This window comes from Lampetra planeri, chromosome 60 (genome assembly GCF_965212315.1).
Source record: "Lampetra planeri chromosome 60, kcLamPlan1.2.h2, whole genome shotgun sequence".
Lineage (NCBI taxonomy): Eukaryota > Metazoa > Chordata > Hyperoartia > Petromyzontiformes > Petromyzontidae > Lampetra > Lampetra planeri.
In genome coordinates, this window is record NC_136166.1 from 1,096,606 (window position 1) to 1,111,000 (window position 14,395).

The window sequence follows — 14,395 nt, forward strand, 5'->3', positions numbered from 1 at the left end:
CATTTTGAATTTACCTCCACAACAACCATCATTGGAAGACGGCGTGAAGAGGAGTCGGAGTCGCCACCTTACTACAGTTAAGGAATTCTCTATCGGGGGCGATTGGAGCGCTTTCGCCTGCCGATTTTTGGCGGCGGTTCGTTCAGCAAGATGGACCGATGCGGAGGCCTTGGAAGTGTTGCCGACTCTACTGGACGACGAATCTGTGCGATTTTTCCGTTCCATAACGGCCGATAAGAAGAAGACTTTATGTGGAGTTTTTGAGGAAATGGCCGACGCCTATGAGCCACCTGACGACGCGCATCGGCGATTCGCTCAACGACAACGAGCACCCGAAGAATCGCCCGTGGCGTTCAGGGGTGCGGTGTTGGAGCTGGCCATGGCAGCATATCCTGACACGCCACAGGATCTGCTCGAGCCCCTCATATTGGGAAAAATGCTGGAGCTGTCTCGGGATCTGGGGATCCCCATGCCTGTGTGTGGGCATGAGAAGCTCACGTCCCGGGCGGCAGCAAAGTGTCTGGACGCGCAGTTTAATCTCCGTCGCTGGAAGCAAGTGGCGGCATGGACGGGTGGGCCCGTCAAGGAAGGAGGCGCGATGGGGTGGGACCCCACAAGGGCGATCTATGTGCCGGATGAGCGGGGTCCACAGGAGCTGACGGCTGCCTCCTCTCCATGGCCGGGACGCGGAAGGCCGGGGCCGCGCGCTACGCCATCGGGACGGGGCCGCCGGGATGCAGGACCTGCGCTTCGGCGCAACGAGGCCGATTGCTTCCGCTGCGGCCGTAGGGGCCATTACGCCAAAGATTGCTGGGCCCGCTTCCCGGGTCCGCCGCAGCAGGAGCCCACAACACCGGACAAGCCGACCAAGGAACCTCCGAAACAGGCATGTCGGCACGCACCAGACACTCGGCAAGGCTTTACACCTCACCCACCACCTGTGTTGCGCGATCCTATTGTTGTTGTTAAAGAAAGGCCATCGACGGGGCCTTGTCATTCAGTTACGCAGTGGCGCAAATTGGCACGGAGAGTTGTCGCGGCCGCTACGGGTTCGTCCACTGTACCGGGGTCCATACAAGGTGTGGACGTGCGCATTTTGGTCGACTCGGGAGCGTCTGCGACTATTATATCGGATGTCATTTTCCATCTGTTGGGCATTCCGCCGGGGGCTGTGCGTCCGGTTTATGGGTCTTGCGTCGCTGCAAACGGGGGTAGTATGGGGATTGTGGGCCAGGTGGATGCTAAGATATCTATAGGGGATGTGTCGGCTTCGGGCGTTGTGTTAATATCGAGATCTTTGGCGGTTCCTTGCTTACTAGGCACGGATTTTTTGGCTAAGATGCCCATTTTGATTAAAATCAATGAGAATTGTATTGAATTGCCGGGGGGCCGTCGAATCTCGTTTCTGCCGTCGCCCTGGGGGCGACCTGCTTCGGCCGTACAGGTGCAGGCGCTGTCCGTCGCATCTGTGGACATCCCACCTGGTTCACAGATGCTTATACCCTTGCGGTATCGGAAGCCCCTGCCCAATCGGCTAGGAGCATTAGGGGTCTTGTTGTCACCATCCGCCACGATAACAACGGGATTGGCGTTAGTTGGGGCACAGACCATCGTCCGGCCGGATCAATTACCGGTTTTACAGGTGCTTAATGCGGGGGTGGAAAACATCCGTGTTCCGGCCGGTACGGTTGTGGCACATGCCACTACGGCGTTTGCGACGCACGATTGTCCGCATCGCCGAGGAGTGGTCGCTGGTGTTTCCGAGCCAAGGGGTTCGGATAATCGTTGGATCGCTACCTTATGTGACGAAAATTCTTCCCTGTCCGTGGGGCAACGTGATGCGCTGCGTAAATTGTTGCTGACGTATTCGGATGTATTCAGCTCCGACGATTTGGATTTGGGACGCACATCGTTGCTTTCCCATCACATTGAGACGGGCGACGCTGCCCCTATTCGGTTAAATTCGCATCGGATGAGTCCAGCGGAGCGAGAACACGTTCGGGGGGCGGTGGAAGACATGTTGGCTGCGGACATTATATCGCCATCTAACAGCCCATGGGGCGCTCCTGTGGTCTTGGTTAAGAAAAAGGATGGCAACTTGAGATTTTGTGTCGATTTCCGGAAATTGAATAAGATATCGGTGGCAGATGCGTACCCCCTGCCACGTATGGACGACTCCCTTGACGCATTGTCGGGGGCTAAGTTCTTTTCCACACTGGACCTCTCTTCGGGATTTTGGCAGCTTCCCCTTGACGAGTCCTCACGGGAGAAAACCGCATTCCGTACGCCGCAGGGGTTATTTCAATTCAACTGCCTCCCGATGGGATTGAATGCGGCCCCTGCTACGTTTCAAAGATTGATGGAGCTCGTTTTGACGGGGTTGCAGTGGGAGACGTGTCTTATATATTTGGACGATATTATTGTGTTCAGCCGCACATTTGAGGAACATTTAACGCGGCTGGAGACAGTGTTCACGAGGATGCGCTCTGCCAATTTGAAATTCAAACCAAAGAAATGCCACCTACTGCAACGGTCCGTCCGTTATTTGGGGCACATTGTGAGTGCCGAGGGGGTGTCCACGGATCCGGAAAAGACGGCGTGTGTCCGGGATTGGCCGACTCCGGCCTCTGTGGGGGATGTTCGACGGTTTTTGGGATTTGCCTCGTATTACCGAAGATTTGTGCCGGGGTTTGCGACGATTGCGAGGCCCTTGCATCTCCTTACGGGTAAAGGACGGAAATTTGTTTGGGGAGAGCCGGAAGAGGCGGCCTTTCGGAGTCTGCGTGATCTATTGGCTACGGCCCCGACATTGGATTATCCCGATTTTGATCGCCCTTTCATTCTCGATACGGACGCGAGTGACACAGGTATTGGGGCGGTATTATCACAGTCTAAAGGGGGCGTAGAGCGCGTCGTGGCGTATGGTAGCCGAGTCTTGTCGCCTGCGGAAACACGCTACTGTGTCACTCGTAGAGAACTTTTGGCGGTTGTTTTTTTCCTACGGCAATTTCGACCGTACCTTTACGGTCGTTCTTTTATTGTGCGTACGGATCATGCGGCCTTGCAATATGCACTTAAAATGGACCAGCCATCGGGACAGTGGGCACGTTGGTTGGACACGCTGCAGGAGTTTTCCTTCCAAATTCAACATCGGAAGGGAGTGCGCCATGCGAACGCTGACGCACTTTCCAGATTACCAGGGCGCGCCCCTTGTAAATGTGCGTCGGGGACGCATAGGTGTTCGCCGATTCTCAACCCCCCTCAGCCGCTCACGTTGGCCGTCGGGAAGTCGGATACTCCGATGGAACCGGGACCGACTGATGGGGTTTTGAATCTGCCGCGGTCTGTCTGGATTCGGGAACAGATGATGGACGAGTCGTTGTTGTCCATGCGGAAGCGGTCTATGAGGGACAAGGGGAGTCCGAGTTCGGCTGTGGGGCCGCGAACCGCTCTCCGAGATGGTCTGCTTATGTGGCAAGAAAGGTTCCAGGAAAGCTGGCGTGTGGTGGTACCAACGTCCTTGCGATTTGAGTTGATTAGAACCCTCCATTGTGACACACTATTGCATTTAGGGGTGCAGAAGACCTTGTTGACGTTACAACGTCATTATTTTTGGCACGGCATGGCGACAGATGTCGTAGGGCACGTGCGCGCGTGCCCTGAATGCGCCCGGCGTAAGCCGCCTAAACATCCTTACGTGCCGCCTCTCCAGTCGATTCAGGTGTCTCGAGTCAATGAATTGGTGGCACTGGACATATTGGGACCCTTCCCACCATCGGCGAGGGGAAATAAATATTTGCTGGTAGGGGTCGAGTATCTCTCCCGTTGGCCGATGGCCTGGCCGTTGCCCGATCAGTCGGCCGCGGCCATCACCGACGCCTTTTTGTTTGGGTACATTATGGACAAGGGGGCGCCGGAGAGACTCCTCACGGACCAGGGCCGAAATTTCTCTTCTAAATTATTGGCTGAAGTGTGCGCAGGCCTTGGGACCAAGAAGATACGGACATCTCCATACCATCCGCAGACGGATGGTATGGTTGAGCGGCTGAACAGGACATTGTCTGCCATGCTTTGCCATACTGTGAGTGAACAGCAATCGGATTGGGATCTGCACATCCCCGGAGTGCTTTCGGCGTACAGGATGACGCCCCATGCGGCTACAGGGTATTCGCCGTTTTACCTTATGTATGGTCGGGAAAACGTGCCTCCGGTGGATGTGCAATTGGGTACTGGGGTGAAGGGACCTCGTAAACCACTCCCTGAATACATTCAGGACACGGTTCGCCGGGTTACGGAGGCGCGGGAAAACGCCCGCGTGGCTACGGCCAAAGCCCAGGCCCGGAACGAGCGGTATGCTCGGCGGTCTGAGGGGGAGTGCCCCTGGAAGGTGGGAGACCTGGCCTGGCTCCATTGCCCGCAGGTGCGGCCGGGGACCTCTCCTAAATTGCACAAACCTTGGCATGGTCCTGTGCGCCTCATTGAGGTTCCCAATCCACAGTCGGCGCGCGTTCAGTTTGGTTCTCGCCGTTGGTTTGTCCATACGTCGCGGTTGAAACCATATGTTGCTCCCCTACGTGATGCGTCATCTCCCAATGTTGCCTTGCCGGGGTCTGTTGCTGCTGACTCTGACTCTTCCCCGCCTGCGTCCATTGATCTTGCTAGAGCGCCTGTCGTACCTGTTCCAGACAGGCCGACCGTGACACCGCGGGGGAGGAGTGGGCCTGCTTGGAGGGCGCCTGCCAAGGCTGCGGGACCTTCAAGCCCGGCGACCCTTCCGACCCCGCTGCAGGCGCATTCGCCGAATATGACCAAGACTGATTCGTCAGGGACACGAGATGTCGGTGGACTTCCAATCGCAGCAGGGGAATTACCCCCTGTCATTTCTCGTGTTCCATCGCGTCCCCGTTCTACAAGTGGGCCGCCGACCGTCCGGGACGGGCCGGCGACCCGCACTCGTTCCAAATCGCTTACGTTTCGTTGATTGTATGTTGTTATTGTTCTTGTTCTTGCCGTCGTATTTATCGCATGCTTTCGTACGTTCGTCGATGTTACTTGTGTGTTGTTCTTGTTGTTATATTGCATGCTTAGTGTCCTTTAAGGGGGAAGGTCGGTTCACCGCATTACGCTTTGGTGTTGTTCAGCCGAGGTCGGCTGGGTTTTTTCTATGGGGGAGGGTGGTGTAATGCGGGCGAAAGCGACCTTCCGGATGTGACGTCACGAGGAGGCGGAGCCAGGTGACGTGGGTGAAAGGTAGGGGGTCCTTAAGCGGGTAAACCGGAAGGAGAAGGCAGTCGGGGTGTGAATGGAAAGGTGTGGGGCCACGCGGGCGTACGAGCCGAGGGGGCACCGTCAGAAGCGGGAGCCAACCCTGGGAACAGTAGGGAGCTACTGGGAGGTGTGAGCTGCAGATAGAGATAGGCAGTAAGGCTGTGTGTGAGGAGCGGCGGGGTGGCTGCCAGGAGTCGCAGGAGCGACGAGAAGGCGAGACAGCACGAGGCCGTCAGAGCTGCAGCAGGAACAGCCAAGGGAGCTGTGTGAGAGTACAGCAGCGGAGCTGCTGTGGGGCTGCAAGAGCGACAAGAACAGCAGCGGGGCTGCTGATGTGGACTGGAGTGACATCGGAACCAGCACAGAGAGAATAAGAGAGACAGCCGTGTGGGGACGCAGTACGGACCGAATAAAGGACACTGAGCCAGATATCGTGGTCAAGTCTTTTATTACACTTTATTAACGCTGTTCCTTGCGCCCCCCCGTGGTGCTGTTGATCCTGCATAATGCATGGGCATAATGGGACTTTGAAACCCCTCCGCCCACCTCCTACGCATTGTCCATTGGTATGCTAAATTCCTCTTCATATGCACATTCTTTTGTTAAGGCGCTCCTCCTCACAACACCGATGTAGTGGTGATACGCGCTGGGTGTATATGTCGTGTGCCAGCGCGTATGTACGGGTGTGTGTGCGGTGACGCGCGCTGACGGGGAGGAGCAGGCGTCAGTGCGCGGGTGGGGGTAGTGCTGCTGATTGGCTGTGTGCCGGTGACGCGCCCAGAGGGAGTGATCGGGTAGCAGCGCGGTGTGATTGGTTGGGGAGTGGAAACACGCGCTGAGCGGAACCGGATCGTGGGGATAGAGCGTGGGGATTGGGTAACTGAGGAGCGGTGCCGACGTTGAGGTCCGCATCCGCTCCGTCTCCCGGGAAGAAGGGGTATATAAGGTGATGCACAGAGGAGCAGGGGGGGAAGTGGAACCATCTAAGAATGAAGAGGAAGGTGCAGAGATAGAGCCCGGAGAGGAGAGTAAGGGAGAGTAGAAGCTGAGTGATGTATAGTGTGTAGCCAGCGAGATAGAACGGTCTACACGAGCTGAGTAATGTATAGTGTGTAGCCAGCGAGATAGAACGGTCTACACGAGCTGAGTAATGTATAGTGTGTAGCCAGCGAGATAGAACGGTCTACACGAGCTGAGTAATGTGTAGTGTGTAGCCAGCGAGATAGAACGGTCTACACGAGCTGAGTAATGTGTAGTGTGTAGCCAGCGAGAGAGAACGGTCTGCACGAGCCGAGTATGCATACGGTGTAGCCAGCGAGAGAGGAAGGTCTGCACGAGCCGAGTATGCATACGGTGTAGCCAGCGAGAGCGGTGCAAAGTCTACACGAGGCGAGTGGAGAGTGTAGCAGAGGCGCAGAGTCTACACGAGGCGAGAGAGGAGTGTAGCCGAGGCGCGGAGTCTACACGAGGCACAGAGAGCCGGCAGCACAGAATCCTGAGTCAAGAGAAGTGCAGTGTGAAGAAGAGAGGCCACGCGTTGTATTGTTACAAGTCAAGATTTAATAAAAGAAGTGTGTTCCCGTCAAGGAGTTTCCTGCCGTCATTTTCCAATACTTCATCTGGCGTCAGAAGTGAAACGGGCTTCCAAGTATGGAGACGAGGAAGACCCGTAGGACCCACGGGATTGACCGCGAGGAAGACCTGGACGACTCGGAGCCGCTGGTGGCGGGGGGTGAGGAAGAGGACTTGCCCACGCTGCAGGGTCCGTCGACGGCGCCGGCCGAGCGACCGGGGACAGACGCCGGGCTTCGTGAGGCGCACTCCCGACTGGCGGAGCTGCTGCTCGCCGCCGCGTCCATCTTGGCGGAGATCAGCTCGTCGGGAGGAGCGGGGACGGTGGGGGACATTTTACAAGGTCGCCCCGCAGATTCCCGCCAAAACGAATGGGGGATTCCCGCCATTGCGCCTGGGCCTACTTTTGGCGGGAACGGCGAGCGCCACGTGGTGGTGGGTTCCCAAGCGCGCGCATCGACGTCATCAGCGCGCGAGGGGGTCCGCCATCTTACGTCTGCTGCTGGAGCCGCCATCTTAGACACCGACGGACAGGCGGAGAGGAACCACGAGGCGGATGACTTCATTTTTCAGCAGCGCCTGCCCACATTGTCAGCCTTCAAGGCGGAAGGCGGAGACTGGGGCCAATTTCAGCGAAGGTTTTTGGCGCATCAAGAGATGTCAGCGTGGTCCGATGCTACAGCGCTGCGGGCATTGCCCGCCATGCTGGACGACGATGCGCTCGCGGCCTTCAGGGCTGCACGGAAGTCGGACCGCTCCACGCTGAAGGATGCGCTGGGTTTGTTGGCCAGGGTCTACGGGCCTCCCTCTACATGCCGCCATCAGTTCTACGCAAGACGGAAAGCGGCCACGGAGACCGCGCTGGCCTATCGCACGGCGTTGCTGGCTCTTGCTGATGCTGCGTTCCCTCGGATGGACGAGGAGGGCCAAGACGCGATGGTTTTGGAGCAGCTGCTCAAGTTGGCGCAGGACCTGGGGGTCCCTATCAACACAGCTGACGACATTGATATTTCTTCTTTGAGAGTCGCCACGAGTATTCAAGCGCACGAGGCCCTACAACGGAAGCAAGGCGTTGGTTGCAACGCTGCTGTCGTCGCAGCCCCGGGGTTGGTGGTCGCCGAACCCCAAGTCGTCAGCCCACGAGAGGAGGCGTTCGCCACGGGACGACCAGGGGACTGGAGGCCGGGGGCCCGGTCGCCTCTGCGATCGGGCCGAAAGTCGGAGCAACCAAGATCTACTCCGACCCTCGTCACGTGCTATAACTGCGGCCTCCGGGGCCACGTGGCGTCCGGGTGCCGCGCTCCGCGGCAGCGCGCCATGGGAGCTCGGCTGGACGACGACCGAGAGCCCAAGTCATCTCTACAATCCCCGGCAAGTCGCGGCACCTCACACGCTCGGCCTGTTTATTCGGCACACATGGGACGCCGCGTTGCGGCGGAGGAGGGCCGGTTAAGGTTCGGGGATTCGGTTCGGCGAGGGGGGTTCGGCCGGGACCAGGGAGACATTGAATGGGCGGAATTGGGGCATAGAATTGTGGCTGCTTCGGCGGGTTCGTCCGTTGTTACGGGATCTATTGATGGGGTTGAGATTAGGGTGTTAGTGGACACGGGGGCATCGGCAACTATTATATCGGACCTCATTTATAATATTCTTCCAGTCCAATGTCGTCCGCTGCTTCCAGTTGATGTGCCATTTTACGCCGCTAATGGGGGATCGTTGGGCATTATCGGTCAGGTTAGGGCGTCCATTTGCATTGGAGATATCAAATTATCGGGACCCGTTTTCGTTTCGTCTTCTTTGGCAGTTCCGTGTCTTTTGGGCACTGACTTTTTGGCTAAAATGCCCATTAAAATTCTTATCGATCAACGATGCATTGAACTGCCATCGGGTCGCCGGATTTCATTTTTGACGGGCCCTACTGACATTCGGACGGCGTGCGCTACGATACAAGCGGTGGCGACGCAGACAGTGCAAGTGCCCCCGGGTTCACAGATGTTGATTCCCCTCCGGTTGCGAAAACCATGGGTGAGGGAGGCTTCGGGACAGAGTATGCTTTTGGGTCCTTCTAACAAGGCTGTCGGGGGTCTTGATTTATCGGTGGCTCACACTTTGGTGCGGGCTGACAGGGATCCGTTTGTGATGGTTTTGAACGCGGGGTCGCGACCAGCTGTCATCCCGCAGGGCACCGTGCTGGCTCACGCGGCGCAGGTTCCTGGGGATGATGGGTTGGTTGCGCAGGTGGGCTCGAGCCCCGCGCGGAACGTTGAACCAAGGGAAGACCTTGAGTGGGTCCATTCGTTATGTGCCGCCTCGGACGATTTGTCGGCGGCGCAGTTGGGTGCGCTGCGCGAGTTGCTCATTGAATTCTCTGATGTATTCAGTAAACATAAGTATGACATTGGGTGCACGGATTTGTTGCACCATCACATTGAAACGGGCGATGCGGCGCCGGTCAGGCTAAATCCCTTCCGACTGAGTCCCGTGGAGAAGGAACATGTTCAGTCGGCTGTTAACGATATGCTAGAAGCCGATATTATTTTGCCCTCCTCTAGCCCGTGGGGAGCGCCTATTGTGCTGGTTAAGAAGCAGGACGGGTCCCTGCGATTCTGCGTTGATTTCCGTCGCCTGAATAAGATCTCTGTGGCTGACGCGTATCCGCTCCCCAGGATGGATGAGTCCCTCGATGCATTGTCTGGTGCGCGTTATTTTTCGACTCTTGATTTGTTATCGGGGTTTTGGCAGTTGCCGCTCGACGAAGAGTCGAAACCTAAGACAGCATTTCGGACTCCAGGGGGGCTGTTCCAGTTTAACCGGTTACCCATGGGACTTCACTCCTCTCCAGCGACGTTTCAGCGACTTATGGAGCTGGTTTTGTCGGGCTTGCAGTGGGATACATGCTTGATTTATATGGACGATGTCATTGTTTTCAGTAAAACGTTTGAGGAACACCTCCGGCGATTGAGAGGGGTGTTCTTGCGAATGCGATCGGCTAAGTTGAAATTTAAACCGGCCAAATGTCACCTCCTTCGTAGGTCCGTTAGATACTTGGGTCACATTGTCGATTCTTCGGGGATCTCCACCGATCCCGCGAAGACGGATTGTGTCGGTTCGTGGCCGACACCTACGTCCGTTTCCGACGTGCGTAGTTTCATCGGGTTTGCTTCTTATTATCGGCGGTTCGTTGAGCACTTCGCCACTATTGCAAAACCCTTGCACGCTCTAACGGCGAAGGGAGTGAAGTTCAAATGGGGACCAGAGGAGGAGGCCGCGTTTCGCTCCCTCCGGGACGCCTTGGTGGGTGCCCCACCCTTGTGTTATCCCGATTTTGCCAGTCCCTTTTTGCTGGACACGGATGCTAGCAACACGGGCATTGGGGGGGTGCTATCCCAAGTCGTTGGGGGTGTCGAAAGAGTTGTCGCCTACGGTAGTAGGGTGTTGTCTCCGGCGGAGCAGCGCTACTGTGTCACCCGTCGCGAGCTGCTTGCCATTGTTTTTTTTGTGCAACAGTTTAGGCCATATCTTTATGGTCGTCACTTTACAGTCCGAACGGACCACGCGGCACTACAGTATTCATTGAGGGTCGCCCAGCCCTCGGGCCAGTTGTCGCGTTGGTTGGAAGTCCTCCAGGACTATCAGTTTACGACTACGTACCGTAAGGGGTTGCGACACACGAATGCCGATTGCTTGTCGCGGTTGTTGCCTTGTGATGAATGCGCGTGTTTGTCGGGATCGGCGCGCTGTAAACCGACGCTTGCGGGGGAGATGGGGGCACTGGCTGCGACAGCGGGCGCACCGATCGGGGATGATTCCACTGCCTCTCAGGGTCGGGACTCGCTGCTCTCGCTGTCGCTCAGCGAATGGGGCCGCCTCCAGATGGCGGACAGCTCGCTGCTAGCATTGCGCCGCAAGGTTGGGGGTCCCGAGGGGGACCAGGAGCGTACCGGCTCCTATGTACTTGAGCGGGGCGTGTTATTGAAATGGGACAGTTTGTCCCGGCGGAACGCACTCGTGGTGCCTTCCGCTGTGAGGGGGAGGGTTGTCTTGGCGGCACACGAACGCCTCTTGCACTTGGGAGTTAACAAGACGCTTGCCCTGCTTCAGCGTGACTATTACTGGCCGGGAATGGGAAGTGATGTGGTGCATATTCTGAAGGGGTGCGTTGAGTGCGCCGGGCGTAAACCACCGGCCGTGGCAGCTAATCCACCGCTGCAATCTATTCAGGTCTCGCGTACCAACGAGCTCGTTGCACTCGATATTTTGGGGCCCTTCCCAGTCACGCCGAGAGGGAATAAATATTTGTTAGTGGGGGTCGAATACTTTACCCGATGGCCTATGGCGTGGCCTCTCGCTAACCAGTCGGCAGCGGCTGTGACGGATGCCTTCGTCCAGGGCTATGTCCTGGACAAAGGGGCTCCCGAACGCCTGCTGACCGACCAAGGTAAAAAATTTTCGAGTAAATTGTTGCAAGAGGTGTGCGATCTGTTGGGTACCAAGAAGGTGCGTACCTCCCCGTACCACCCGCAGACTGACGGGATGGTGGAGAGACTCCACAAAACCTTGACTTCCATGCTGTGCCAGCAGGTGTGCGAGGCACATGTAGATTGGGACCTGCAGGTCCCGGGAGTCCTTGCTGCGTATAGAATGGCCCCCCATGCAGCTACGGGGTTTTCCCCATTCTATCTGATGTACGGTCGGGAAGCTGACCCGCCAATAGAAACGCAACTTGGCCTGTCCGCTCCACGAACTAATTCTAATTTGGCAGAACATATTAAGTTTAATATTCACAAGCTGACAGAGGCGAGGGAGGCCGCGCGGCTTAATTCGCGGGCTCGCCAAATTGCTAATGAACGGTTGCGGGCACGGAAGGTGTCCATGCACGAATGGAAACCAGGTGACAGGGCCTGGCTGCATTGCCCTCAGGCGCCCTTGGCTACGTCGCCTAAATTGTTGAGACCGTGGAGGGGACCCGTGGAGGTCGTGCGCGTTGCACGGCCCCAGTGCGTTCAGATAAAGTGGGGAAAGCGCCGGTGGTACGTTCACCCCTCCCGACTGAAACCGTTCTCGCCTCCATATGGCCTCCCCTTGTGTCGTGATGGCCGGGCGTGTGACGTGACCGGCGACCCAGAGGGGGAAATGTCTCTGCCTGATCCACACGTATTTTCGCCTGATCTGCTCCCAGGTGTCTCGGAACTGACAGCTGCCGATCACCGGCGGCCGGATCTCCGCGGCGGGGCCGGCCCTTTCAGGCCCGTTCCGCGCCGTCTGGAGCAGCCGGAACCGCCGGACGGTCGTCAGTGTCCCGCCCCATACGATGGACCAGCCAGACGGACTCGCGCCAGGTCGTGCTACTTTGCATGACCTGCCTCGTGAGGAGTCGGGGCAGTTGGAGCGCCTCGTCACTGCGTGTAGTCGCAGGGACGTGGGGCGCGTTCGTTTCGAATTTGCTCGTATCGTGTTATTGTTGACTTTTCGGGTTCATTGTCAATCTGTACATAGTTATTCTTGTTGTTGTTGTTGTTGTGTTGTGTTACGGGGCACACTCGGGGGGTTACGGGGTTTTTTTTTGTTGATTGTCGTTTTATCGTCGCGGTTGGTTGTTGTTAGCAGCCGGGCCGGCTGCGAGCTATGTGGGAGGGGGTGATGTAGTGGTGATACGCGCTGGGTGTATATGTCGTGTGCCAGCGCGTATGTACGGGTGTGTGTGCGGTGACGCGCGCTGACGGGGAGGAGCAGGCGTCAGTGCGCGGGTGGGGGTAGTGCTGCTGATTGGCTGTGTGCCGGTGACGCGCCCAGAGGGAGTGATCGGGTAGCAGCGCGGTGTGATTGGTTGGGGAGTGGAAACACGCGCTGAGCGGAACCGGATCGTGGGGATAGAGCGTGGGGATTGGGTAACTGAGGAGCGGTGCCGACGTTGAGGTCCGCATCCGCTCCGTCTCCCGGGAAGAAGGGGTATATAAGGTGATGCACAGAGGAGCAGGGGGGGAAGTGGAACCATCTAAGAATGAAGAGGAAGGTGCAGAGATAGAGCCCGGAGAGGAGAGTAAGGGAGAGTAGAAGCTGAGTGATGTATAGTGTGTAGCCAGCGAGATAGAACGGTCTACACGAGCTGAGTAATGTATAGTGTGTAGCCAGCGAGATAGAACGGTCTACACGAGCTGAGTAATGTATAGTGTGTAGCCAGCGAGATAGAACGGTCTACACGAGCTGAGTAATGTGTAGTGTGTAGCCAGCGAGATAGAACGGTCTACACGAGCTGAGTAATGTGTAGTGGGTAGCCAGCGAGAGAGAACGGTCTGCACGAGCCGAGTATGCATACGGTGTAGCCAGCGAGAGAGGAAGGTCTGCACGAGCCGAGTATGCATACGGTGTAGCCAGCGAGAGCGGTGCAAAGTCTACACGAGGCGAGTGGAGAGTGTAGCAGAGGCGCAGAGTCTACACGAGGCGAGAGAGGAGTGTAGCCGAGGCGCGGAGTCTACACGAGGCACAGAGAGCCGGCAGCACAGAATCCTGAGTCAAGAGAAGTGCAGTGTGAAGAAGAGAGGCCACGCGTTGTATTGTTACAAGTCAAGATTTAATAAAAGAAGTGTGTTCCCGTCAAGGAGTTTCCTGCCGTCATTTTCCAATACTTCACCTATATAAGCTCCTAGCTTGATAATGTTCTCATTCTTCGCCTGAGGACGGCTGCTTGCGTTGTGGCCGAAACGTCGTGAGAATTGTTTTATTATGTTTTATTTTTATTATTTTATTACTTCCCTTCTACGTGACTTTACCGAAAGAACCAAGAAGAAGAATCATAATCGTATTGTTTGCACAAGTTAACAGACTACTCTTAATTCTGCAACCTATTTCAGTGCAATTCTGGTAAGATTTGCATAATGGAACTACTAAAATATTTATCAATTTTACCAGGTAAGGTCCACTGGGCTATATAGCTCGTTTTCAGAAGCGACCTGGCCATCAATGATAGCTCAACGAAGTTGCTTATCGTGTGGAAATTTATAGCAGCCAAATACCCTAAAAGCATGTTTACTAAATGTGAAGGGAAAAACCGGAGGGCTGGAGAAAAATCCACACGACCACGGGGAGAACATGCAAACTCCAAATATACAGGCGTCAGGCAAGGTAGTTGACATCTCGCCACCGTGGCGCCTTGCAATGGCAGAGCCAGGATTTTCAGGTGGGGGGGGGCAACCCCTCCAGCAATAAAAAATGATCAGAGTTGTAGTAAGTATGGACTTGTCCCTTGCGTTTTATTCGACGTGTGTGCGGCGATGGCGCAGCCATCGATCGAGGGTCGAATTCGAACCACGTTGTGTGATTGGCATCGCGCTCACTGAATGTGTTTGCCTTCAGGGAAGTCGTGGACTCTATACGCAACTGTGCACAATTCCATTAGTCACTTATAACTGCTTTGCCGTTACTTATTGCCAATTATGGACCCAGACTATTGTCCTATCATCTCATAGAATCCCTGGCGCATAATAATATGCTACACAGTGGCAGTGGGGGTCGCAAAATCACGATTTATTACTAATAAACCCCAATTATCCGATCA

The 14,395-nt window shown here is 56.2% G+C and overlaps 1 protein-coding gene across 1 annotated transcript in view; it reads left to right on the forward strand.

Annotated features, from left to right (window-relative positions):
- LOC144736285 (cytoplasmic FMR1-interacting protein 2-like) overlaps positions 1-14,395 on the forward strand; it is a gene marked incomplete at its 5' end in the record, with an annotated part of 75,866 nt that overhangs the window by 47,493 nt on the left and 13,978 nt on the right.